A 27,583-nucleotide genomic window follows, 5' to 3' on the forward strand; every position below is an offset into this window, starting at 1 on the left:
CAATGCAAGTAGCTGTACCTGGTAGCTTCAACAGATTGGTACTTCGTTGCAAGGAATGCTTGGTACTACCTCTGCAATTTAGTGTCCAGTTGAGGTTACCTTCAAAATTCACATAATATCCTAAAAGCTGTGGGGTTTGACTGCTGAACCAAGTGTTGTGAAGCAAATAGCTACCATACATTTTTAAATAAGAGCAAAGTGGAGCCTCCTTGGGGTACTTCCATGCCTCAATGTGGCCTTTTTGGGGATGACTGCTTAAAGTGAATAATCCCTGCTAACATGTGGGTCACTCAGAAGCAGAATACTTCTCTTAACAAGGATGAAGCATTCCTTTTTAGTCTCATTGTTCAGAGGTCAGATTTTTGTTTTATCCTGCACCTGCGAGAACTTTTGAGGGCAGAGAGTTAGAAGCTAAAACGTGGCCTTATTAGCTTCTTCTGGGCAGTTCCGAGTATCAGCTAATTGCAGGTTGTATTGAGGTGGGTGAGGAAACCCAGTCAGAGATCTCAATCTGCGTCCAACATGGATCAGTCCAAACAAAACAAAATTGCACAAAGGCAAACAATCATGCAGTGAAGGGCATCACTGACTTAATGTTCCTGAGAATCCAGAACTCACTGTTCCTTGAGGGGAAAAAAAAATGGGAGGACCCAACCCTGGCACTAGCAAGAATAATCTTGTGCAAACTTTAAGAATTGTTGATCAGGCACAAGGGCTTGAGCCATTGTACAGAATGACTATTTAAAGCTTCAACTTTTCCTGCTAATTCAGAAATTTTAAAGCAATCTCAACAGATTACAGTACTAATCTCACTTCCACTGCAACTGGGATATAGCCAGTAAACCTCTTGATTGGCACCCAATTCTCCACTGGTAGACAGTGCTTACCACCAACAAAATGCACGGAAATGTCTTGTCCCTGCTACTCTGACAACAGCAATCTCAATGATCAAGGAGGACAAGGGCAACAGGTACATGGAAACACCACCACTTGCTGGTCCTCTTTCAAGCTGCACACCACCGTGTCTTGGAAATACATTGACTAACCTTCATGACAGCCAAGTCTAAATCTTGGAAATCCCACAACAACTTGCACCAGAAGGGCTGCAGTGTTTCAAAGTAATAGCTCAGTGACGATCCTCTCGAGGACAATTAGGAGTGGCAATAAACACTGGCTTTTCCAGCAACGCACCAACTTCAAATTACAATAGTACATTGCATTGTCCTTAAAATCTTTGTCACTCATTTTGCTATTTTCTACACACTATTATATTACATATGTGCATCCCTATTTAGAGTATCCATCTTTTAAAGTGGGATGCACGATCAATAAACTGCATTATTTATGGTCTAGCTTCTTCCTTGATGTTTTGGAAAGAAAGACAACTTGCTCACTCAAAAGTGTGATGTTAGCTGAATTTACTTCATCTCAATGTGAATCAGTTAGCAGAGTTCGTTTGGGAGTCAAGTCTAGGAATATATTTCCTGTCACAGTTTGATGCTGATACCCCTATTTGTTTTCAAGCAGTTGCACTTTTTCCAGGTTACTGTTATACTACTGGTGCTTTAACCCTGAGTGCTAATACCACATTGGTTCCATTGCAAGGAATTAGTGTTGGGTGGTTCCCTTTGTATTTCCTAGAAAAATACACCACGGGACTGGGGTTGGTCTACCAACTTAAATGGTAACTATGAAATTGAAGGTTTGTAAAAGTCATTCCCACCAATTCCAGATCAATTCATTATGAAGAAACCATGGAGTTTATAAAGTAACTGTGGTACCCTCATCAATTGAAACCTCTCCTGTCTGCCAGCTTTGTACTTCAGGACTTGGCTAGCTTGGCCTATGATGGTCTAAGTTAACCAAATTGACTGGTGAACCTTCAGTCCATACCCAGAACATTATATCCACAAATTTTTTTTTAAACTTCCAATAGTCAGGACCATTGGTAAGATGTCTACATCTTTATGGTAGGGTGGCAAAGAGGGTAACATACACCAAATACCATGAAAAGAAAATGCAATATTGCATAAAACTTTAAAAGAATGCTTAGTTAAGGTGCCCAAATTCTGAAAGAAAAATAGGAAAAAAACTGAATCCTCTCTCTCACCCTATACTACTCTTGTTTATGTTTTCTTTAGTAGTTCATCTTCCTGAAGAGTTCTCAGCTCTGAAATAAGACCCACATGCAATAACAAAACAGTACATCAAAGCCCCTTCAAAAAGGACACCAGTTTAAAAAAAAGCACAAAGCAGTTCCTCTTTATTATTAAGGTAGCAGTGTGGTTTATTTTAATTTGCATTACCACCATCAAGATTCAAAGTGTCAATGAAATTGGCACCACTAAATTCATTATTTCACAGTTCTAGAATGTATATGCTACAATAAAGACAATTGTTATAGAGGCAATTAGCGGACAAATATTTACAGCTTCACCTTAACAAATTTAGTACTACAAATCTATAATCAAGGTTTACTTTCCACAGTTCTAGAGACCAGAACTAGGGGACATCGTCTCAAGATTTGGGGGAGTAGATTTAGGATGGAGATGAGGATGAACTGCTTTTCCCAGAAAGTAGTGAATCTGTGGAGTTCTCTGCCCAGGGAAGCAGTAGGGGCTACCTCACTAGATATATTTAAGACACAGTTAGAGATTTTTGCATAGTAGGGAAATTAAGGGTTATGGGGAAAAGGCAGGTAGGTGGAGCTGAGTCCACGGCCAGATCAGCCAGCATCTTATTGAATAGTGGAGCAGGCTTGTCGGGCCAGATGGCCTACTTCTGCTTCTATTTCTTATGTTCTTTTAGTATTGAGGAATCCATTCATTGCTCTCAAAACTATATTTTAATTGGACAGTTCAAGATGGAGATTGGTGCTCTATAGTATTGGTAAAATTGTGTCTGACTATGTTTAAAAATATAATTTGGATACATTTACATCCAGATCCCATTCTGTTGGCCCTGGATTGCTAGTGTCATCTCCTTTGAAGGGGAAAGCCTCCACCAATGCTTCCACTAATCTCAAAAAATGTGCAGGTGCAGGAAATGGGAATGAATTACCCATCATCATTCCTTTGTAGTTTCTACTACTCTTCTAAAAGATGCCAATGGCTAGTGACAGCCTGTACACATCACCTGAGCACAAACCCCTAGCCAATGAAGGGCATGAAATGTCAGTGAAACTATGCTGAGCTGCATCCTTAGTCTTGGTTTAAAGGAAATTATGCATTTCCTGCAAAATAGACCCCAAGCTCCTAGGAACAAAGTTAAACAAAACCACATCAGTATTTAGACTTGCTCCTCTTTCCCAGCCACCCCCACCCCCAAAACCTTTCCCTGAAAATGCTCCACACAAGCCATCCTGGAGCTGTCACAAAGTCCATCAGGTTCTGACAACTCCCAAAGCAGGAGTAACTACAGAGATACTGGAACAGCAGTAGCATGCTGTGGATGAAGGGGAACTAATGGAGGTACAAAACTTCCAAAAGCCATTGAAAGTTGCAGGGCAGACTGAGCAAACAATTAATAAGCCATAGACATTTCTGAGCTTTGTCAATAGAGGCACAAGAGTATATAAAAAAACAAGGAAAATCATGCTAGAGTCAGAGAGATATACCACAATCATATACGAGAGAATCAGGCCCTTTGGCCCAGCACGTCCATGTCAAACATTAAGTACCCATCTTTACTACTCCCATTTACCATCAGTAAGTCTGTAAACGTCTGCCTTGGTGAATCAAGTGCCCGTCCAGGAGCTGTCATTTAAATGCCGAGTGTATCTGCCTCCACCACCTTCTCAGGCAGTACATCCCAGATTGTACTTTTAAATAAAGCATCAGTATGTCCTCAAGTGGAGTATTGTGTTCAATTCTGGTCATGTCATTATAGGATGGATGTGAAGACCTTCGTGGATCCAGAAAAGATTTACTTGAATGTTCACTGGGATGAGGAACAATACATTGGAGGGGTGGGACCATGTTCTTTAAGGGGAAGGACAAGGGAAATTTGATAGGAGATGACGAGGGGTCAGGACAGTTGAAAGTGGGAGGCTGCTCCCTTTGGTGGAGGGGTCAATAACAAGATATCAATTAAAAAGGGGAAGACAACCAAAAGCAACGAGGAAAATCTTTTTTTTAAAAAAAACAAAAAAGAAACAGTGCGTGACTGAAATCTGGTACACACAGTCTGCAGATATGGTGGAGACCGTTCCATCGTGGCCCTCAAAAGTGAATTATATGTATTGTGATGAAAGATTTGCAAGGCTGCAGAAAAGGGGTGGCGGGATGGATCTGATGAGGGGTGATGATAGAAAGGACGTGATGAGCTGAATGGTCTCCTAAGCTGTAACTATTCTGTGATCCGATAAGGTTTTGCAACAAAGATTATTGCAGGAAATAAATAGTCATTGCGTAGGAGGTAACATATTGGCTTGGATTGAACATTCGCTAACAGGAAACAGAGGCGGCATAAATGTTTTTGTTTGTCTCTGCTTGGCAAGATGTAATGAGAGATTTACCACAGGGATCCGTGCTGGGTCCTCAATGTTTTAATAATTTATATGACTTGGATGAAGACAATGAAGACATGGTTGCTAACTTTGCTCATAACTCAAAGATAGACATTAAAAGGACTTTATGAAGGCGACAAATGGATGTAGGCAAGTTGAGTAGTCAAAAATCTGTCAAATAGAGTAAATGTGGGAAATTGTGAAATTCTACTTGCTTTTTCAGCCAAAATGAACAAAGATTATCTAAGTGGTGAGGGATTACAAAGCTCTGAGATGCAGAGATATCTGGATGCCCAAGTACGTGATTCACAAAAGGCTAGAAAGGAAGTAATTAGGAATGCCAAAATAATGTTATTTTTATTGCAAGTGGAATTGAAAACAAAAGCAGAGAGGTTATGCTTTAGTTATATAGGGGACTGGTGAGAGTACATCTGGTCTCCTTATTCAAGGGAAGTTTCCAATGACCTGCTCGTTACTGGTACAAGTCTAATATACATCAAAGGAGGTTTACTAGACTAATACCAGTAATGAGCAGGTTGTCATACACGAAAAACTTGAACAAACTAGGATTGTACATGTAAGGTTTTAGAAGCATAAGAGATGACTTGATTGAAATTCAAGATGCTAGAAATCACGACAGGGTGGATGTGGAGGGCATGTTAGGGGAGAATCTAGAACCAGGGATCACCCATTTAAGATAAGATGAACTTTTCTGAGGGTTATGGGTCATTGTAACATTGTTCCTCAAAAGGACAAATGGAAGCAATGTCTTTGAATATTAAGGCAGAGAAAGACATAATTGATCAGCAAAGGAGTGAAAGGTTACCACTGGTAGATGGTAATGCAAAGCTGAGGATACAATGATCATATTAGTATCAGAGCAGGTACAAGGAGCCAAGTGGCTTGTTCCCGCTCATTCCCTTTGTCAGACCGTGCAGTGAGCTCTGATTGTTCTTTTAAAAAAAAGTCAGAAAGCTTTATGAAGAAAACTAACTCCTAAAAGGACTTCCTGTAATGCACAAATCCAGGGATCCTACAGCAGCTGTCCATAGGACTGGGTCTTTCTCCTTCACCATTTCCTGCCACCTCCATTTGCTTTTCTTCACTGTTCTCAGTGCTTCATTTGGCAGTTAACGTATCGGAGTTGTTGTTTGAAACCCCTAGGCATTAAATGGAAGATAGACTAGATCATACATGTCATTATATCGCATGAAAAGTCACTAATGCTTTTCAGCAGAGGTTTGTGACTTTTAACCTCCCCACCCATTTGGTGCTTTTAAGATATCTTTATTAGTCACGTGTACATCGAAACACACAGTGAAATGCATCTTTTGCGTAGAGCGTTCTGGGGGCAGCCCACAAGTGTCACCATGCTTCTGGCGCCAACATAGCATACCCACAACTTCCTAACCCGTACGTCTTTGAAATATGGGAGGAAACTGGAGCACCAGGAGGAAACTGGAGCACCTGAAGGAAACCCACGCAGACACGGGGAGAACGTACAAACTCCTTACAGACAGTGGCAGGAATTGAACCCGGATCGTTGGTGCTGTAATAGCATTACACTAACCACTATACTGCCATGGCTTTGTTAGGCTTGCATGAAGTAACTAGGCTCTCAATGCCAACTGCTTCATGGCCTTTATAAGCAACAGCTGAACCAATGGTTGGTTAGCCATCAGTATGGATTCTCTGCCAAAAGGTTTTGTGCGGCCTTCTCTAAAATCACATTCAAGAAACACTGAGCATTGGGAAGCAAAATGAATACAAGTGGTCTATATTGTAGCTGTTCTAACACACGTAGGAGATCAATCAGGCATGCAGTTCATTGGTGAGAAAACTAGAGTGAATAAAAATATCAGCTGCATTGAAGACACAAAGTTGAGGGGTTTCGGAAAAGTTGTGTTTCCAGTACAGAATAGAACAGCAAAACAAGTTGCATCTAAATCTGAGCACAACAGGAATGCCTCACTAACTTTGGAGCTACAACAAAAATAGTAGCATTCAGAATTTGCTCAGATCAGATTTGCACATGGATATGATTAGTTATCCTATTCACCGAAAGCAGAATGCAGTGCACATATCTTTTTATAGTCAATGTTTTCAAGTGGTTTGCAGATATCGGAACTCATCATTTATACTTATAGGGACATATTAGTGTAGATTTATTTTGTTCAAATTTTATATTTAGACAGTGAAGTCAATCCGATAAATCAAATTTAAAGTTCAGAGTCTCCTGAAGTATGGGTTTGAAACTGAAAACAGATGATTTTTTTATTAAACCAGAAAAAGCATTCGATAATCGAGAATCAAAATTGCATGCTGTGTATAGAACTTTGTACTGTGGATACCATAACCCACTGTGGTGCTTTTCCCTTTGCACAAGTCAGAAATACAATAACCTATATTTTTTTTTAAAAAGGTCTTCAACTCATGCACAAAACTTGTCTAAGTTTTTCTATCCAACAGCTTGCATGATATAGTCTACATTAACGTGTATAATGGCAAACCCATGTGTTTACAATAAATTCCAAAGTCATTTGCTTGGAGTACCATACTGCAGTAGAATGCATGTAATACTTCAAAATACTGGCTTATTAATGCACATAAACACTGCCGTTGTAACACTTGCTAAATGCAATACATTAGCTGTCACAACTTTTTGCTAATGCTCCCACTGTTATTAAACTGGTAGCTCATCCACATTATTATAATCATGCTTTGAAAAATATACTGGTGAAATATTTTTACTACTTCCATCACAGCTTAGCCTACCTTAACTGTGTAATATTCTGTATATTTCTATTGTTTATCTGCCACTGTCAACCAACGCAATGAACCATTTTGCTCTCTCAGAAGCAAGGAATCACTATGCTGTACTATCTCCATCCAGACTACACACACACAGCTCTGCCCCCACCCCTGCCTTCCACCCCACATCTTACCAGGCTTTCACCATCTTGTCACTGGTGTTTTACTCCCATGGTCACAGGTTTTGTTTTGAGGAACACTTTAAAACTCTTAAATGCGATGAAAGAAAAGCAATGTATTTTGCCAGCAAAAAGCCAGCAATTTAATTAGGGTAGATGTTCTTTATTGCAAGGTTTGACCTAGCTAATAGCAAGCTGCCAGAACAAGTACCATCCATTAACTGTACTGAGCATGACTAACCAATAGGCAAGCCTGCAAATGTGCTGATCTACATTATCAGGAAAAGCAGCGGCAAGGGTGATTTTTCGCAGATGAAGCAAGGCAAGATGCCCAACAAAACAAATCTTCAGGCAAGCACAATACAGTTTTGATTAAAATTTAAACCAAACAAGAACTGTGAAACATAACTGACCACATACTGTATACGTTGCACATACACATTTATGCAACTACTTAACTTACTACAAGATTGCACATCTGTGAGGAAAGGCAAGCAAAATCATATATAGATTATTTCTATATATTTTCTGCACATCCATTTGCAGTTGAGCTTGGCTACTGTAAACTTTTTACTCCTATTATAACAAGTTTAATGTTGTGAAAGTAAGCAAAACAACTAAAATTGTTTTGGGTAAGTTGGAGGACATGGTTACCATCATATTCTTATGATTACCAAGGCAGTCCATGGTAAATGTTAACCTCCAATGATTCTGACACATTTTAGATCCACAAAGTATTACAACTGCACACAAATGAGGCCAGTGAACTAATAAACAATAATGCTAAGTATACAAGAACAGGGAAAAAGCTTGCACATCTTGCATTGCTACAAGGCTGCATGGATTTGAAAGTCATTGCCAACGAATTGTTCACAATTTCCAACACAAAACAGCTAAAGAGCAATCAAATGCAATGTATACTTTGAATGTGCTCGACACCAATTGCTGAATCCAAAAATAGTGAGCATAACCTATGCACAAGTTTGGGCATTTCTCTTCAAGAATGCTATTTATGCATTCAAGTGGCTTTAGAAAAAGAGCAAAGGGACCAGTTTGAGAACTGACAGAATAAAATTGTCTATAGCCAAAGCATGAGCATGATCATAGTATTTAAAATGCCAAGTGGCAATTAAAGACATTTAATTTGAACTGTAAAAAAACAGGAAGCTGGATCAAAATTAACAAATCTGAAATGAAAATTCATATTTGCTCCTCTATTGAGAGCAGAGATGCTTTTCGCAACGTCAGATGACTCAAACACTGTTGTAATGTAGGAAACCCAGCAACTGATCTTTACACAGCAAACATCCACAAATAGTGACCCGTCTTTTACTGATATGGTTGATGGATGATCATCTCAGGATAAGTGGAAAGTTCTCTTTTTCAAAAAGTGTCATTGGATGTTATGAATTACTGAGTGTGCAAGTTGGGTCAGAATTTAAATATTTGAAAGTCAGCATCTCTTGACAATGCAGCACTTGCAGCACTTTACTGGCATGTCAACTGTGATTTTCTACTCAGTTTCTGGAGTCAGAGTTGAACCCAACCTTGTGCTTTTAGAGGCAAGTGCCAAAAATGAACTACGGCTGATACTTGAAGATTATGCAAGTATAGGCTGAATTTTTCTGAGACATGCTAATTCCTCATGCAGCTTGGTATTAACTGTGGATGATTAGAGTTAAATAGTGGGAAGATCAGAAAATATTTACTGATTGGGGATCCTGAGCACTGAAACAAGCAAAGTCCTGATTCAGGGTTTCAACCTGAAACGTCGACAATTCCTTTCATCCCCACAGATCTCAAACCGTTGAGTTCCACCAGCAGATAGTTTGTTGAAATAAGCAAAACCCTTCAAATTTCCCTCTGGTTTACCTTCAGCTATTTTCAAACAGCCCATGAATGCCAATAACACTCATTCTTTAAATCCAAAATGCACCGTTTTATAAAAGATTTCATCCTCCTTTTAAAAGTTCCAGAGTCACCTTTTCCAAGTTCAACTGTCCTTGTTTAGAGTCATCCATTGCAAGTTTGACCTGTTCAAATGATGGATTTCACTCTTTTTACAAGGAGGCAGAAGCAGCACTAATTCTACAGCAATCAAGAAGAAGTTTTGAAGGTGGATAAGCAGCAGCAGACAAGCAATTACAGAGATAAAACAACAGTGGAGCACAGGGAAGGAAGACAGCTTGAGAGTCTGGAGTCAGAAAGCCGCAGTATAAAGGGGCCAGATGAAGTTGCTGAAGAGGATGAGGACTTAAACCCATTTTTAAAAATTGTCTTGTAGTATCAAGTTTGCAGATGGTGATTTAAAACTTGTATTGCTCACAAGAAGATATGCAGCTTGTGGACCTGCAATACACTACTAATGAGAATAAAGAGCACAGCACATATATACTCAAACACATACTCAACTCTGGCCTGACTAAGTTTTTCTTTACAAAATTGAGAGCTTAAGGTAGGTCATTGCTCCCATGCAGATTTTGAACTCATTTTTTGACTGTCCAATTATCTCAGACCTCTTGGCGTCAGTGCTCTCAAGATTCACCACTGACTACCATTTCGGTGTTGATGCCTATTGGAATCACTTTGCAGTGATGCAAAAGGAGTAGTATAACAGCAGACGACAATTATAACCTGTTCATAAATTCTAATAGGCTGGTGTAGCATTTCCCATAAATATCCACCAGATGAAGGGTAACTTGAACATGACACCACAGCAAATGTCAAGCTATTTCAAGATCAAAAAACTGCAGAAAAAAGTTATGAAAGCACAAACAGGTTACATGCAAAACAATACAACGTATGTAGCTTTTGGGACTAAGACTTTGTCTCATTGAAATCAGCAACTAAATCTTCTACTCTGTAGGGCATGTGGACACTGGGAGGCAAGAGGATAAAACCAATCTTTCACTTTCTAACCCCAAATATAAAGCACTACATTTTTCAAAAGGTCTATATCGTGAAATTAGATCTCTCCTCTACTCTGGACCTACTCAAATTCATTTCATTGTTCTCCAGAGGAAGGAAAAGCTGTTCTCTTATTTAAACGAGTTTTTTTTTGCTATTGCCTTTGAACCTTAGTACTAGCAATTGGAAGAGGTGGCAGCCCAGTATCAAATGTTGGTGTAACAAGTCTTCTCTAACCTATCAAGGCAAAAAAAAATCAAACAATCCTATGCATTTCCTCACTAAGTGATCAGGTTTCACATAATCCATTTCTAATCATTCTTTCCCTATGAGCCGTGAAGCCAAAAATGTGCATACTATCAAACTGGCCCCCTTTTTTGCCAACTCAAAAATAAACTGTTACTTTGTTATTTTTAAACACATTTTGGCTGGAAGATGCAGTGTCATGAATACTAGGAGTAAGAAATTATTTGATAAACATGCCACCAAGATCTATCCATGCTATGCTACTCCATCTTTCAAAGTTCCTTCTTCTCCATTTATCAAGTGAAATTACCAAGCACATGGGATTCTTGAGCGGGAAGGAGAACCGCCAGAAGTCATGGTTCATGTTGGTACCAACAACATAGGTAGGAAGAGGGATGAGGCCCTGAAAAGTGAGTTTAGGGAGCTAGGCAGAAGGCTGAAGAACAGGACCTCAAGGGTAGCAATCTCTGGATTGCTGCCAGTGCCACACGATAGTGAAGGTAGGAATAGGAGGAGATGGCAAATAAATGAGTGGCTGAGAGGTTGGTGCAGGTGGGGAGGTGTTAGATTTTTGGATCATTGGGATTTCTTCTGGGGAAGGTGGGACCTGTACAGAGAGTATGGGTTACACCCGAACCAGAGGGGGGCCAATATCCATGCAGCCAGGTTTGCTAGTGTGGTTCAGGAGGGTTTAAACTAGTTTGCGAGGGGGATGGGAACCGGAGGAGTAGGTCAGATGAAGAAGGGGATGGGTAAAAGTCAGATCTGACAGGTAGAGAGGCTTTGAGGAAGGAGAAGCAGAGTACAGGCTATAAAAGTAGTAAAGTGGATGGGCTAAAGTGCATTTACTTAAATGCAAGAAGCATCAGGAATAAGGGAGATGAACTGAGAGCTTGGATAAGTACATAGGACTACGATATTGTGACTATTACAGAGTTATGGCTGACACCAGGGCAGGAATGGATATTGAATATTCCTGGTTTTCTGTGTTTTAAAAGGGATGGGGGGGGGAAGAAGAGGAGGAGGAGGGGTGGCGATACTGGTCAGGACACTGTCACAGCTGCAGAAAGGGTGGATAACGTAGAAGGATCCTCCCTAGAGTCAATATGGGTGGAAGTTAGGAACAAGAAAGGAGCAGTTACTCTACTGGGAGTATTCTATAGGCTCCCCGGTAGCAGCAGGGATACTGAGGAGCAGATTGGGAGGCAGATTTTGGAAAGATGCAAAAATAACAGGGTTATTATCGTGGGAGACTTCAACCTCCCAAATATTGATTAGCACCTCCTTAGTGCCAAGGGTTTAGACGGGGCAGAGTTTGTTAAGTGCGTCCAGGACGGATTCTTGTCACAGTATGTTGACAGGCCGACTAGAGGGAATGCCATATTAGATCTAGTTTTAGGTAATGAACCGGGTCAGGTGACAGATCTGTCGGTGGGTGAGCATTTGGGGGACAGCGACCACTGCTCCATAACCTTTAGCATTGTCATGGACAGGGATAGGAGCAAAGAGCACGGGAAGATATTTAATTGGGGGAAGGTGAATTATGAGGCTATAAGGTGAGAACTTGAGAGTGTAAATTGGGATGACATGGTAGGATCGAGTTTAAGAGCCATGAAGTAATGATGCAGCTTTACAAAACTCTGGTTAGACCACACTTAGGGTACTGTGTCCAGTTCTGGTCGCCTCATTATAGGAAGGATGTGGAGGTGTTGGAGAGGGTGCAGAGGAGATTTACCAGGATGCTGTCTGGATTAGAGAGTATGGATTATGAGGAGAGACTAAGGGAGCTAGGGCTTTACTCATTGGAGAGGAGGATGAGGGGAGACATGATAGAGGTATACAAAATATTAAGAGGAATAGATAGAGTAGACAGCCAGCACCTCTTTCCCAGGGCACTAATCAAACAGCACTCTTTAAACATTTCATTTTCTCCATACTGATTGACAGAATTTAAATTTCTTTTCGATCTTTATTTGTAAAGAACTGTTACCTTTCATGTACCTCTCATCTAATTCAACGTCAGAACTTGCACATCATTATGACAACAGAGTAAATGATCCAGTTAAAAATTAGACCAGTGATTAAAAATGTATTTTTGCTTGATCATGTGCATTTTAATTTACCCATTTACAATCAAGCTCCTTGAAATAAAACCTGAGTTGCATCAAGGCAGCAAGTAACCAGAGGACTTGTACAAAAAGAAACCAAATTTGCATGCATGACTAGTTTGCAATAGCTATCAAGAAAGTCATAGGTATACACATGGTCAACAAGTCTAATGAGCGAGCAGAGTTGCACTTAAGCTGCAACAAATGAATTGATGACTGAACTCTGGTTAGCAAAAACACCTGCTCAACATGTATATCTAACTGCAAAGTACTGCACAATACAGATGACCAGTCAACTCAAACAAGGGAGGCATGTGTTCTAGAAATACTTCTAATATGTTATATGGAATTGGACAATAGGTCAGTTATTTCAGCAGCTACAGTCTTTCTAAATACTCTGTGGTATATTGACAGGTAGCTTTATCATTTAATGTAATGACAATAATATGCATTTATACAGCACCTTTGGAGTGAAACATTCCAAAATTCTTATTGGGACATTATCAAACTAAACTTGACACGATGGGTCAGGACAAGTTGCCAAAAAGCTTTGTCAGAGGTAGGTCTTAATAGAAATAGATCAGTGGATGAGCTGTGACAGGGGCAAAGCCAAGTGGAATCACGTGGTCTTGGAGGTTGCGGGTCATCTTGGGTTAACAAGACACCAGGAATCAGTGCAACACAAATTGTGCATTGTTTGCCAGGGAATGCAGTTTGTGGTTCAAACCAAAAAGCAGCGATTGCTATCTAATGTTTACTTTGGAGGAATTACAGTATCTGTTCACTCAGTACTGGACATTGGAGAAAGTGACGGTAGAGCAGTTGAAGTAACTTGTGGTGAGGCAGAAGTAGACATCACGGAGATACACGTGGATCATGGCATTGTTCTTCAATTACTTTGCTAATGGCAGCATGTCATTAAAAAATAGAGGGAGGGAAATCAGAGTTTTATAAGTTGTAGCTCTAATAGAGTAGGAAGGCAAGCCTTTGCAGGTCATTTGCTGCAATATGACTGAGTAGAAGGGAATGAATCCAGAAGAAAGTAAATATGAGTACATCATGAACTGATGTTTCTCCTATGTATTGTTTACACAGTTCTGCTGGCTCTTGCTTCACTTATTGCCTTCTGAAAAGCTATCATCTACTTTGTCAAGTGTGTTCTCTTTTCCAGGTCATGTACCTTAATTTATTGCGTCTTGAAAGTCAAAACTCCTACAGATTTATGAAAGATTCACTATCATTTCACCCTCTGTTTAAAAAGTAACATTGATTACCGCCCCCCCCCCCCACCCCTCTGTTGACTAGTGTTTTAGGTAAATAAACACCAGTGTAACAGTTGCTTTGGTGAGCAGTAGTTCTCATCCAGTGGGAATGCAGTTTAAAAGCAGTCTTGCCACAACTATACATAGTGTGGGTGAGACAACACATGGCCCTCTTATATTGGGCGGGGGTGGTCGAAGGGGGAAAAAGAAAAAACCTGCATTGGAAATCATAAAAGGTACATTAGGTTGATTCTTGGAATGTCAGGGTTCACTTAAAGAGGAAAGTTTAAGCTGGCAGGGCTTCTACACATTGGCTTAGAAGAATGGAGGGGCAAAATTCTGAAGAGGCTTAATTTTGTAGATGCTAAGAGCGTAGCACAGTAGAGCAGACAGTAGGGCCGCAGCCTTGCAGCTCCAGAGACCTAGGTTCAATCCTGACTCTCAGATGCTGTCAGTGTAGAGTTTGCACATTCTCCCTGTGACCACGTCGGTTTTCTTGGGGTGCTTCAGTGTTCTCCCACATTCCAAAGATGTGCGGCTTGCTAGGTTAATTGGTCACTATAAACTGCCTTTTTGTTTGTTTGTTTAGGTGAATGGTAGAATATGAGGGAATTGACAAGAATACGGCAAGAAAATGTTTAAATATCATTAATGTAGGATTAGTATAAATGGGTGGTTGATGGTCATTGTGGGCTCTGTGGGTCAAAGGGTCCATTACCGTGCTGTCTCCCTCAATGACCATGTTTCTCTTCATTAAGGAAACTAGAGCTAGAGTGCATAATTTCAGAATAGAGGGTCACCCAATTCAAGACTGGGACGAGCAGGAATTTATTTCTATTGGAACTTCAAATTCTCTATCAGTGTCAAGATGGTCAGATTTTCAGTTTACAGAGAAATCGAGGGTTATGGGGAAACAAGCAGAAAAGTTGAGCCAAGGCCAAAATCAGACCAGCCATGATCCTACTGAATGTTAGAACCTCATAACCTATTCTGCTCCTGTTTCTTATATTTTTAATGTGCTGTACCCATGTAATGCAACAGCAAATCAGTCTGGAGTTAAATCACACAACTCAACACTAATGACCTGCACCAAGATTACTTGGTGCAAGTTATAGCTACAGAATAGCAGCTCACAGGAAATTTCCACCCCAGGTATCAACTTATTTCCTACTGTAGATTATGGGAGAAATTAGTCTTCAGCACTGATGCTAACAGACATTACTCTTCCAACCACATATTGCAGTGCCTCCAGATGTTCAGTCCCATTAGTGTAATTGAAATGAAACAGAATATTGAGAGTATTTATGACCAAAACTATACCTCACATTTGGCACAAATGCCCAAAGCCTAACTATTAACCATCAGTTAACAGATACACTGAGCAAGATAAAACTGCTTCATCCAAGCACGTATCCCAATGTTTCATGAAAGTATCATCAAATAGAAATGAACCGTGGAGTCATTAAGGGATAATCATCATTATCCCAAAGTTCAGTCCACACAATTCAAGGTCCCCAAAGATAAAGTACTGACTTGCTCATGTAAACCATTGCACAGTTTTGTTTGTGATACAGCAGCTATTCTGCATAGGGACATGTGGTGACTTCAAGCAGCTTCAAGATTGTCCAGTCAGAATCAGACAGCAAAAGAACTGTGTTTCTTTTCTTAAAGAAAACTGTCGTCAAATGTCATAGATCATCTTGTTATCTGAAAATAAATACACATGCATCAAGAGCTCAAGTCTGTGGACACGCCCCTTAATTGTATCAAGTCATTAAATTACACATTCCTCTAACCAGAAAGGTCTGGCTCCTCGGTTCAATCTGGATAAAATTTACAGATTAAAGTGGTAACCAGACACTATTTCCATTTTCACTGGTGGAAGAAGTGAGCAGATTCAAAGCCAATCCAAGAGAGTGGCGCCAAACTTTATATTTGATATGGTTGTTACGACCTCTGTAAAATTGGTAAATAGCACTCTGGCCATTAGGTACCTTCTTCACCATTTAGAAGATGGCTTCAAGGGGGCTTTGAATGATGGTCAGTTGTTTTCCTGTACCCACCCCAGTCTTCTGGAGGTTAATTAATTGGATTTCTTGAGTCTTGTGATACTTTGAAAACACACCATTTTAGGCACACCACAGTATTTTGGGATGACTTACTCTATTCTGACCCAACATACTAATTTTAAAAAAAAATCACACAATTATCTTTATTTTACAGAGCCTATTAATCCAGCAGCAGGTCAATGCTGCCGCAAACCAAATTTAAAGCAAATTTGGTTTTGCGGGAAAATGAGGGGATGCGGGTTGGTGGGGGGGGGGGGGGGGGGGGGGAGGGAGAGGAGGAAGAGAAAAGAAGAAAGCAGTGCAAGAGGATTGAGAAATAAAGCTTTACAGAAATACTTAAATACACAAATCCAGTCTTTCCCTACCATAAAGTCCACTTCTTTAAGACTGCTCATGAGCTTCAATGCTGTCCATGAATCTGATTGGAGGTACAAACACAAAAGGATGGTTTCTTACACTTCCCCAACAAAGGCCCGAAATGATAAAAGGACAAGAGCAATGCAAATTTTAGCTCATGCTGTGGTGAAACTAGGGATGATATTATACATGACATCATTCTGCACACCCCTTGCATGTGCCCACCCAAACCAACCCACACAATTCTAACAATGTTGTTCCAAGGCTTGAAAGACTATGTTCAACTTCAGGAAATATTCAGGTCTTTATGGAAGCATCATTTTTGTTTTACTAATTAAAATGCTTGAAAAAAATTAAATGTTTCCAATTTATTATCTCTCTCCTGAAAAGGTTCTGAAGAAGGATAAGCAATTGAATTTTTTTTAAAAAAACTGTTTCTCTCTCTACAAATGCTGACCTACTGAGTATTTCCAGCTTTCTATGTTTTTATTTCAGATTTTCAGCATCTGCACTTTTTTGCTTTGACTTTGGCTAATTAAACAAGTCTGCAGTGGTGCCATCTCCTGAAGTGATATAACTCCATCATCTCATAAGTAAGGGGCTAAAGTTCACCTGCCCATAAACAGAATCTGTGGCTCAGTCACATTTTGGCCCAGGGACCTCTTTTCATCTCAGCTCCGCCAAGATCAAGGATTAGATTTTAAATTAGTCAGCCCAGTCCATCGAAGGTTGGGCCTCTTCAACGTGTGTGTGGCTGGACAGGTAAGCTCTTTGTGGTTAATCAGAAGTCTGCAATATCGAAGACTAATCTCGAACAGGAAAAGTTGGGTACAGAGAAGCAAGTCATCATAGGATCAGTCTGGGGTAACAGTAACCTATGTTATTTTTTTGTTGGAAAAGTTTTGTTATTTAGGTGAAAGATTTTTGAGATGCCTGGCATGACAAAAATATCAAGTCTTGCATGACAAATCTTTGTTGAGGCCAGGCTTTAATGAGAAAAAAATTCCAAAGGATAATTTTGCAGAGTTTTCTATTTGTATAGGTTGACAAGACTTCCAGCTGATGTAGAAGCCTCAAATGCCCAATGAAAGGCTTCAGACCAGAAGCCAGCCAATTAAATCATACATCAACTTTATACCCAAAATGCTACAATAATCAGCTCCATCAAATGCAAGCACCATTCTCATACAGAGAAGGCTCTACAAATACCTGTTATATGCCTGGGGAGAAAAGGCATGCATTTCTTTCCCATACGACAATTGTTTCAGTCATGTTAATGATGACCAGAGCTCTCTTGCATTTTCCTGCTGACTCTTATTCTGCAGTCCAAGTATCTTCATTCTTTATTCCCCCTACTTCAGTCTTCCCTACACCTTTGTTTTTTTTAAAATACATATTGAAGTATCATTCACCTGAAACATTTCATTCTATTTCTCTTTCCATAGATGCGGCCTGATTTGCTGATTATGGATTTTTTTTAGCATTTGCTGCATCAGCAGTACTTTAGCTTTTGTTTTAGATTACTTTCATGACACGACTTAAATATTGCTTGCTGTTTTACCCCATAATTTCATTTACTCACTTCAACCACGATAGAGCTCTTGACTCTACATCTTGATCTATAGATTTTTAACATCTAAAAACTGAAAGGGAAGATAAAATCTTGAAAGGTTTACCCTGAGAAAGAAAGCAAGCTGCACATGACGACTTCAGTTTGACCAAGGCCACTCCAACCCATGGTTCTGGACTCAATTAAACTGAAGATAAAGCAGAAAACTTGCACGAAATATAACTTGAGAAATTAATTTGCAGATCATTCATCATTACCCTTGTGGTAAAGAAAGACTGGTCTTTGAGTGTCTTTCATGTTATTCTTAATGTCATAAGGCACTTTACAACTATTGAAGTAAATTTCTTTTGTAGACATCAATGGCCCATTTACATACAAACATAGCATCAGGAGCAGCAGGTCACTTCAGTCTGCTGCCCCATTTAATAAGATCAAGGCTAATTTGCCTGTGACATTCTTACTTGCCTCCAGTAAACCTTTCGCTCCCTTTAATGTCAAGATTCTATCTACCTCTGCCTTAGACATATGTAAAAGGCTCTGCTTCCACCAGTCTTCGAAGAAAGCAGTTCTAAAGATTCAAGACACTGCAAAAAAAAGAGTAACTCATTTGTTTAAAGTGGGGAACATATTTGTGACCTCCTAGTTCTAGATTGGCTTACAACAAGAAACACTCCTTCCACTCTCCAGCGTGTCCATTCCCATACTGACATGTCTGTCCAGAGCCACCTCCACTGCCACATTGAGGCCAGACGCAGATTGGAGAAGCAACACCTCATATTCCATCTTGGTAGTCTCCAATTTCTCCAACTTCTGGTAACCACTCCCCCTCTGTTTTTCTCCCTCCTTCCCCTTGTTTTTTGTTTTTCCTCATTCCTGTGGCCCCTTCACCCCTTCTTTCCCTTCCCCCATGACCTGCCCACCTGCTTCCCTTTATTCCATGGTCTACTGTCCTTTCCCATCAGATTCCTTCTTCAGTCCTTCACCTCTTCTATTTATTGTCTCCCAGCTTCTCACATCATTCCCTATTACCCCCCCTCCCACACCTATCTGCTTCCCCTCCTCACCTGGATTCACTTATCACCTGCGGGCTTGTGCTCCTCCCCTTCCCCCAACCCTTTTACTCTGGCTTCTGCCCTCTTCTTTTCCAGTTCCGATGAAGGGTCTCGGCCCAAAACGTCGACTGTTCATTTCCCTCTACAGATGCTGCCTGACCTGCTGAGTTCCTCCAGTATTTCATGTGCATTGCTCCAGATTTCCAGCATCTGCAGTCTCTCGTGTCTGTCTTTGATGTACATATTCTTTTCACTATGTGAACAAAATAGTTCTTTAACCCATGCAAATGTCCAAATAACATTGCATTTTAAAATAAGCAGCCAGAAATTTGAATTAAATGCGATCAGGGAAGTAGTTTTTTCCCCCCAATTCAATTGGAGGGTATAATCACATGCTCAGTAAAACATGGTCAAAAAGGTTCAGGAGAATTCTTGACTTCCAAATTCTCATGCTAGTGCAAGGTTGGAAAAGTAGTGGTGTTGGATTTACTTTGCGTTGCTGCCAAAATCAGCACTTCATTTTAAATGAACAGAACAAAATGTCACTTAGTATTACAAATATTTTCTCATGAGGAAGGTAACTAGTGAACAAGCAGCAAATGCATGGGCAGATTGGGTTCCCAATTGCCTAAGTGTACCTGTATTTTCCAAGTTTATAAACCAACGATCACTTGGCAGACACTTCTGAAACAAATCTCATGTGGAGTAGACAAATGAATATATTATTCAAGCCTGCTTATGCAGTAGGAAGAATTACAAATGTTCAACCATTTTAATCAGGGTACTTCAAGTATATTTTAAAGGACCCAAATTTTAGCTTTTGTTTATATTTCTTTCAATGTGCCCTAGTGTTGAACACTTGCGCAAATGGAAGTATGTTGTCTGTACCTATTATAACAAAACCTCTTCTTTATAAAACCATCCACCAATGGATCACTCCTTTGTGTTTTCTGTGAAAAGCACCTGATTGTGGTCATTCTTCCTTGATAGTTGTATTCACATTTCTACTGTCATTCTTGTAAACCTTTATATGTATTTTCTCCATCTTTGTTTTAAATAATATAAAGACCAGAACTCTATAGAGCACCATGTACTCCAAAGGTTCAATGTAATGCAGGAGCCTTGTGGTGCGGTTGCCTTGCCAACCACTTTCAGCTGCTTCATCAAAAGTGGGGGTGTTTCCTTATGATTATATGTTTCAGTTCTATTATTTCTCTGATAATGAAGCTATTCATGTCAACATGCATAAGCTGCAAATGGCAAGTAGCATTCATGCCATATGTAGGAAAGATGTTAATTTTGGAAGCAGTTCAGAGAAGGTTTACTGAATTAATACCCAAATGTGGGGGGTGGCTTGTGACAAAAATGTCAGAAAGGCTAAACTGTTATCTGCTGTTGATTAGAAACAGGGCGGATGTAATGAGGAGGTTTCCTTTTGTGGGAGAAGAATCAAGGATCAGTATTCAAATATAAGGCATCATCTATTTAAGAGAGAAAAAATTCTCACCTCATCCTCAAGGGTCACGAGTTTTTGGAACTCTTTCTCGATGGCCAGTGGAAGTCTGGGTATTTTTAAGGCAGAGGTAAACTGATTCTTTAGAAACAAAGGGCTGGACCGGAACGTGGTGCTGAAGTTACAATCGCCTCTTTTTACCGGCCAATTTCCCTCTAAGTTTCAGTCCAGATGAGGGTCTCAACCCAATACATCGACTGTCCATTTCCCTCCACAAATGTTGCCCGACCCACCGAGTTCCTCCAGCAGTTTGTTTTTTCTTGCTTCAGATTCCTGCATCTGCAGTTTCTTTGGTCTCCAGGATACATCACTTATTCACCAATAGCCAAAAGCCATGAATCAAGTATTGGATAAAGCAATTAAAAACTATTTGGACTTTCATCATCTTGCATTGGAATTTCTACCACATAAAAATCATTAAAGTCTTCACAGTTCTCTTGTTACTTTGTCCAAACCATTCAATTGAATGTTCCATTAACTCCTAGTGACAAAAATCAGTCTATTAGTGTCTTCTCTTCATTCTGGATTACAAGATGTCACACAATAATGAATAAAAATGATAAAACAGTTTAAGCTTCAAAGACTGAATTCATTACCTCTTTGGTGACAAATCTTTAAAGCATCCTAGAAAATTAAGCTCAGGGGTGTCTCTGTTTTCTATTCTTTATCTATTTAAAGATCAAGTCAGACAACCTGGCTGACCTGACATTATCCTGTGCACAACAGGATTTAAGAACTTCTCAAACCCAATCTAGTAACAAGCACAATTTCACACATGCAATTAGAAAGACCAGACAAAAAAACTCAAATGTTTTACGATTTCAATAGTTATAGAACAGGGAAATGGGTGTTCTGACACTGCTCCCCCTCACACTATTACAGAAAAGAAATGGCTGTCCAAGCAGTTACAAGAAAGTTACAGTGCAACTGAAACATGAGATTTCTCTGACTTGTTATAGAGCAAATTGGTGAGTCAGACAGTTCAGAAATCAGGTTTATTGTCACTGAACTACGTCGTGAAATTTGTTGCTTTGCAGCAGCAGTACAGTGCAAGACAAACAATTACTATAAGTTACCCAAAAAAAATAAATAAAATAGTGCAAAAGAGGAATAATGAGGTAGAGTTCATGGACTCACGGGTTGTGTTCTCAATATGACTGAGGAATTCATTATAACAAGAGTTCAGAACAACACAAATCCTTCTTGAAATACTGTTTATGGGCCTAGCCTAGGTAAAATCCACATGCCCTTTAAGTTCAATACTGTGATTAATGACAGTAATGACAAAACAGCTGTGATTTTAAGCCTGTGATCAGCATCACCTAGGAACCATACCAGCAGAGTCCTAAACCACTGGCACAAGATGAAAGCATGTTCCTTATTAAATACAGCAAAAAATGGAGTTATTTTGTACTATTATTCACTCTGATTAAACATTGGCTTTCATAGTCCATCCAAAGTAGCAATTCTGTACAGAAGTGAATGACTTTTGAAGGATACTCCATGGCAAAGAAACTAAAGACCAAGACAAAAAAACTGTTGGACTGCGTCTTGCTTTGCACAGTCCCAACCAGTTCTTGTCAAAGCAAAAGTGTCCAACCAATTTAATAGACTCTTTTTATAAGAGTGGTGACCAGTTATACAAAGGTATACATGGATTGTTAGGAAATCTCAGAGGAGATTCTTCACAATGTAATCTGACAAAATTGGTGGTCATTGTTAGAAAGGTTTATGAATAAATTACCATTGCACTTTGCACAAGGTCTTGTTTTGGTCACCACCCTAAAATTCAGCATCTTGGAAAAATTAGTCACCATCTTATGTTGACTATATGATAGTGCACAAGCCATGATCGAAACCGGTGGGTACACAACCAGAGCCAACTTCAGTGCCACCGTCAAACAAGTTTGCATCATTAGCATGACGACTTTTTTTCCCCAAATCTTTCTCTGCAGAATGCCTTCATCTCTCCTCCCAGAAGCTTCCCGTTGGAGTGGAGCTGATCTACAGGACTAATGGGAAACTAATAAATCAGTGTTATCACCCAGAACTAAGGCCTCACCACCCTCTGGAATCCAACTGAAGTATGCAGAGACACTTTTGTACACAGGCAAGCCAAACTGTGAGCCATTGGCACTTTGTTCACTGAAGCATGAGAGGATGAATCTTACAGTGAACATTTACAAACATCCTCTGCCAACCTGCCCACACTGTAAAACACTGCTCTTGAAAAAATTCAAATCCATAGGCAGTCCCTGAAAAATGTGAACCACTTCCCATATCTCAGGAGCAACCTGTCAGGGAGGGAGATAATGAAATACACCACCTCCTTCAATACACCAGCAAAGTCTTTGGTCAATTGAGGAAAAGGATGTTTGAAGTTCATGGCATTAAATTTGGCACAAACCTCAAGGTCTGTTTGGCAGCAGCGGTCCCTGACCTCGTATGCTTCTAAGACCTAGACTACCTACAGCTGACAACTCACAGCACTAGGAAGATACCATCATCACTGTCTTTCCAAAACCCTCCAACTTTACTGGAAGTATAAGCAAACCAGTGTCAGTGTCCTCTCCCAGAACGACATACCCAGCACAGGGCCCAAATGAGTCTCAGTCAGATCAATTAGCAGTGAACATAGATTCCTGAAGCAGACACTGAGTTCTGTCATTGAGAGAGATTACCAGTGAGGTAGAGGAAAAGACAGTAGGATGTGCACAAAGCCTCCATAAAAGCCTTAACAGCATCCTGTAGGGATTGGTGTTAGCCTAATGCTTTTTATAATCCTTAATGAGTCAAAGTATGCATTGGGAGAAAAGTCCACAGATTTGCACACAATATCATGCTTGTGCTCATGCAGACAAACATTAAGTTCAACAACTGGAATATTCATTAGGTCAAATAGCATTTGAGGAGAGAGAAACAAAATGTTTCTGGTTACTGACCTTTTATCTGTTCTGAAACATTTACTGTTCTCCAAGCAGTGGTGCTGGTTTACCTGCTGAGTATTTCCAGCATGTAGAGTGATTTATTGCATTTTTCCAGAATGCACAGTATTTTGCTTTTGTGTTGTTGAGTAGATTTTTAATTATCTGGTTGAAAGCAAGCTCCAGTTGGCAAATTTAGTGCGAGGTGGATGACCAGACCATAGAACAGCGCGGCACAGGAACCGGCCCTTCAACCCACCATGTCTGTGCCAACCATGATGCCAATTTAGACTAATCCCATCTGCCCATACATGGTCTACACCGCTCCATCCTCTGCTTGTTAATATGCCTCTAAATGCCGTTTAAATGTCATCATATCTGCTCCAACCACCTCCCATAGCAACAGACTCCAGACACTTACATGTAAAGGAAAACTTGCCTCGCAAATCTTTAAACTTTCTCCCTCTCAGCTTAAATCTATGCCCACTAGAATTAGACATTTCCACCCTGACTATCTACCCTATCTATACTTGTCATAATTTTATATACTTCTATCAGGTCACGCCTTAAGCCTCGGATGCTCCAGAGAAAACAATCCAAGTTTGTCCAACCGCTCCCTATAGCTAATACCCTCTAATCCCAGCAACACCCTGGTAAAACTCTTCTGCACCCTCTCCAAAGGCTCCACATCCTTCCTGTAATGTGGCAAATCAGAACTGCACAAAATACTCCAAATGTGGCCTAACCAAAGTTTTATACAGCTGCAACATGAACTTCCCAACTTTTATATCCAGTATCCCAACCGATAAAGGCAAGTATGCACCTTTATCACAGTATCTACTCGTGTTGCCAGTTTCAGGGAGTTACGGACTTGCACCCCAAGATTCCTCTGTACATCAATGCTCCTAATGGTCCTGCCATTTGCTGTATACTTTCCTCTTACATTTGACCTCCCAAAGTGCAACACCTCACACTTGTCCAGATTACGCCCCATCTGCCATTTCTCCACCCATATTTTCAACTAATCTATATCATGCTGTCTCCTTTTACAATCTTCCTCACTATCCACAAGTCTGCCAATTTCCACATTGTCTGCAAACTTGCTAATCAGCCCATAATCTGCCATCCGTCCAAATTATTTATACATAATTACAAACCGATGTCCCAGCACTGATCTTTGTGGAACACCACTGGTCATAGACCCCCAGTGAGAAAAAACATCCCTCCATCACTACCCTCTGTCTTCTATGGCCAAGCCAATTTTGAATCCAATCTACCAAGTTTCTGTGGATCCCATGTGCTTTAATATTCTAGATCAGCCTATCATGAGGGACCTTGTTGCATGCTTCACTAAAGTCCATGCAGACAACATCTACTGCCATACTCTCCTCAGTTATCTTCATCATCTCCTCAAAAAACCTAATTAAGTTTGTAAGATATCAGCTACTCTGCACAAAGCCATGCTGACTATCCCCAACAAATCCATGCTTTTCCAGATACAGATAAATCCTATCCCTAAGTATTTTCTCCAATGATTTCCTACCACTGATGCAAGGCTTACTGGTCTATAATTTCCTGGTTTGTTTCTATTGACCTTCTTAAATGGACAATGTTGGCTATTACCAGTTCTGTGCAATTTCCCTGTAACTAAAGATAGAAGATCACTGTCAAATCCCAGCAAATCTCCTCTCTTGCCTCTCACTGATAGGTCCCATCAGGCTCTCAGGATTTAACCACCTTCAAAAGGCCCAATAGCACCTCCTTGAAATCAACATGCAACAGTTCAATTTATATCATACAGAATCCAAAGCCTTGATGTATACCAAGGTTTGTCAAGTAAGAAAGGAGATTGATGTTACAGTATACGATTCTCTTAAGGTTCATGACCAGAAAAATAACCAAAAGCATCAGGAACAAAGAAAAGCACAGATGCTAGAAATGCAAAACAAAAACAGTAAGTGCTGGGAGCACACAGTAGGCCAGCCAACTTTACCAGGAGAGAAATGGAATCAATGCTTAGGTTCAAAGACCCTAAGTATGAAGTTGCATTGCTAAGAGTTCAATCCAAAACAAAACACATTGCTCTTGTGCAAGATTTTGTTTGGGGCTTACTTAGAACATTAGATTGAGTTCTGGTCCTCTTGTACAACAGGTATAAAAGTCAGCTTTGGAAGCCAGTCTGGTATTAGTTCTGGATAAGTCAAAGATAACAGCAAGTCCTAGCCAGGTACTATTGGAAAGAAATGATGGCTACTTTGTATTTATAACATTTACTGCTTGGATATCAGAAGTACCACAAAGATATGCCCAATTTAAAACATCACTGTTGCCCAGGTGGTCTTAAAAATCTGGATCCATTCACTTAAACAGTGTGTAGACATGGGTGATCTAACTAAAGTATTTAATCAATTGTTCGTCATGGACTGTACAAACACAGAATGAGTCATTTCCTTTTCCAGAGGCTAGTTCATGTTCATGGTACACCTACAGCTTGGGCACATTTACTGTTCCTTTAAAGCAGCAAGACAACTTTCTCGATGACAAAAATGACAACAGAGAATGTAAATGGATTAATCATTAATTTAACTCACTTGCTGTCACTACAAGTAGTCTTGATCACTTGAAAGACTATTTTCTATACATTGCACCCCCCTCCCAGTTGACCTAATTTTATTTTGAAAGTTTTGTTGCACCTCCCAGATCACTCTGCCACTTGCTAATGTGCGAGGGAAGTGCAAAAGACCAGCTGGTTCAGTTATGCCCGTCACGAAGTTCATACATTTGCTTATTGGTGCCCTTAGCCGTACAGGTTTTACTAATATGGGTCCTGAGTTCAACCCTGGGAATCCCTTGGTCAACCCATCATGACAAAAATTATCTCAATAACCAGTACAAGCAGGAAAAGGGGAACCTTCCACACAGGAAATTCAGCACCAAACTTCCAACTTTTAAGCAAAAAGTCACAACAAAAAGGACTTCAAGGTTTCCAACCTGTACTCATTTCGGAGAGACTTCTGCTGTAAGGTGCATACCTGTGGAATGCAAGATTGAACATTGTTATTTGGAAACTCAATACAAAAATGACTGATCAGGATACTGATGAATATTTGACAGTGGAGTATTGTATCCCAGAACTGAACTGGAAATAAAGGATTCAGTCATATTTTGCTGGTGCCACTGTCCATCCAAATGCAAATTGGAATAGGATGAAGTAAAGATCTCAGACAAACAGCAATGTCATTGTTAGTTCAAATCCAATCAGGTTACTGGCCAAAATGGACAAGTCCACAGAATAAAAATCCCTATATTGGGTGCAAATTGTCAATCTTATTCAGAGACAAAGGGAAACTGCATGGACCATGTGTTAACATTGATATTAAAGAAAATTTCAGAGATTTTGATCAACTTTGTGCACATAGTAACCACAACTGAGTTTTTGCCTTAATGTTCTTAACTGAATATAAAGCTGAACACATGCTCCAGTCTTGTTCTCCCTACTTCCACAAACATAAATTTCAATCCAATTTATTTTCTTTAAATTAGAACCAAAGCTCTTGGTTACATTCAAAATATTCACCTGACTTTCATTTTATTGCATCCAGAATTTAATACCGGTATTTCTCCCTTTTCTCCCGGGGGTATCATTCCACAGGCAACCTAGTTTGTTGCCTTTTTCCATTTCAGAATTGTGGCTGCCCATCCTGTCCTGTCCACAATGCGAGAAAGATTGTAAATTATTAACAGGCAAAACTGCAACCTATGCTCCTCTGCCACATCACCCAAAAAGCAGTCCTGTTCTGCAAGTGATGATTCAGCTGTGCGGCTTGACTGGTGACAGGAAACTGTACACCCTTGACAGAAATATTTATATTTGCCACCAGGCACAACTTTGGGGTTTAAAAAATGTACATTGACTTTTAGGTAGCCCAAGAATAGATTGATAAAGATCATAAAAGTGTGTAAGCTCCATTTATATGTTGACAGGAAGCAGCCAGTTCCCAAAATCAATTTTTTCCCCACAAAAATTAAGCATTACATAATTTAAGTAAAATGAAAGTGAAAATTTGGATGAAGTATTTATAAAATCAAAACAATTGGCAACAATCTACCAGTTAGTGTTCAGGTGATTGTGCAGAAC

At 39.9% G+C, this 27,583-nt stretch overlaps 1 long non-coding RNA gene across 1 annotated transcript; it reads right to left on the reverse strand.

Annotated features, from left to right (window-relative positions):
• Nucleotides 1–20,962: 20,962 nt before the first annotated feature.
• Nucleotides 20,963–27,091, reverse strand: LOC127572691 (uncharacterized). The gene is made up of 3 exons (XR_007956655.1): nt 27,023–27,091; nt 26,437–26,477; nt 20,963–21,002 (listed from the first exon to the last, which is right to left on the reverse strand). It is a non-coding gene; the product is annotated as an uncharacterized LOC127572691 (long non-coding RNA).
• Between the last annotated feature and the right edge of the window lie 492 nt (nt 27,092–27,583).

This window comes from Pristis pectinata, chromosome 7 (genome assembly GCF_009764475.1).
Source record: "Pristis pectinata isolate sPriPec2 chromosome 7, sPriPec2.1.pri, whole genome shotgun sequence".
Classification (NCBI taxonomy): Eukaryota; Metazoa; Chordata; class Chondrichthyes; order Rhinopristiformes; family Pristidae; genus Pristis; species Pristis pectinata.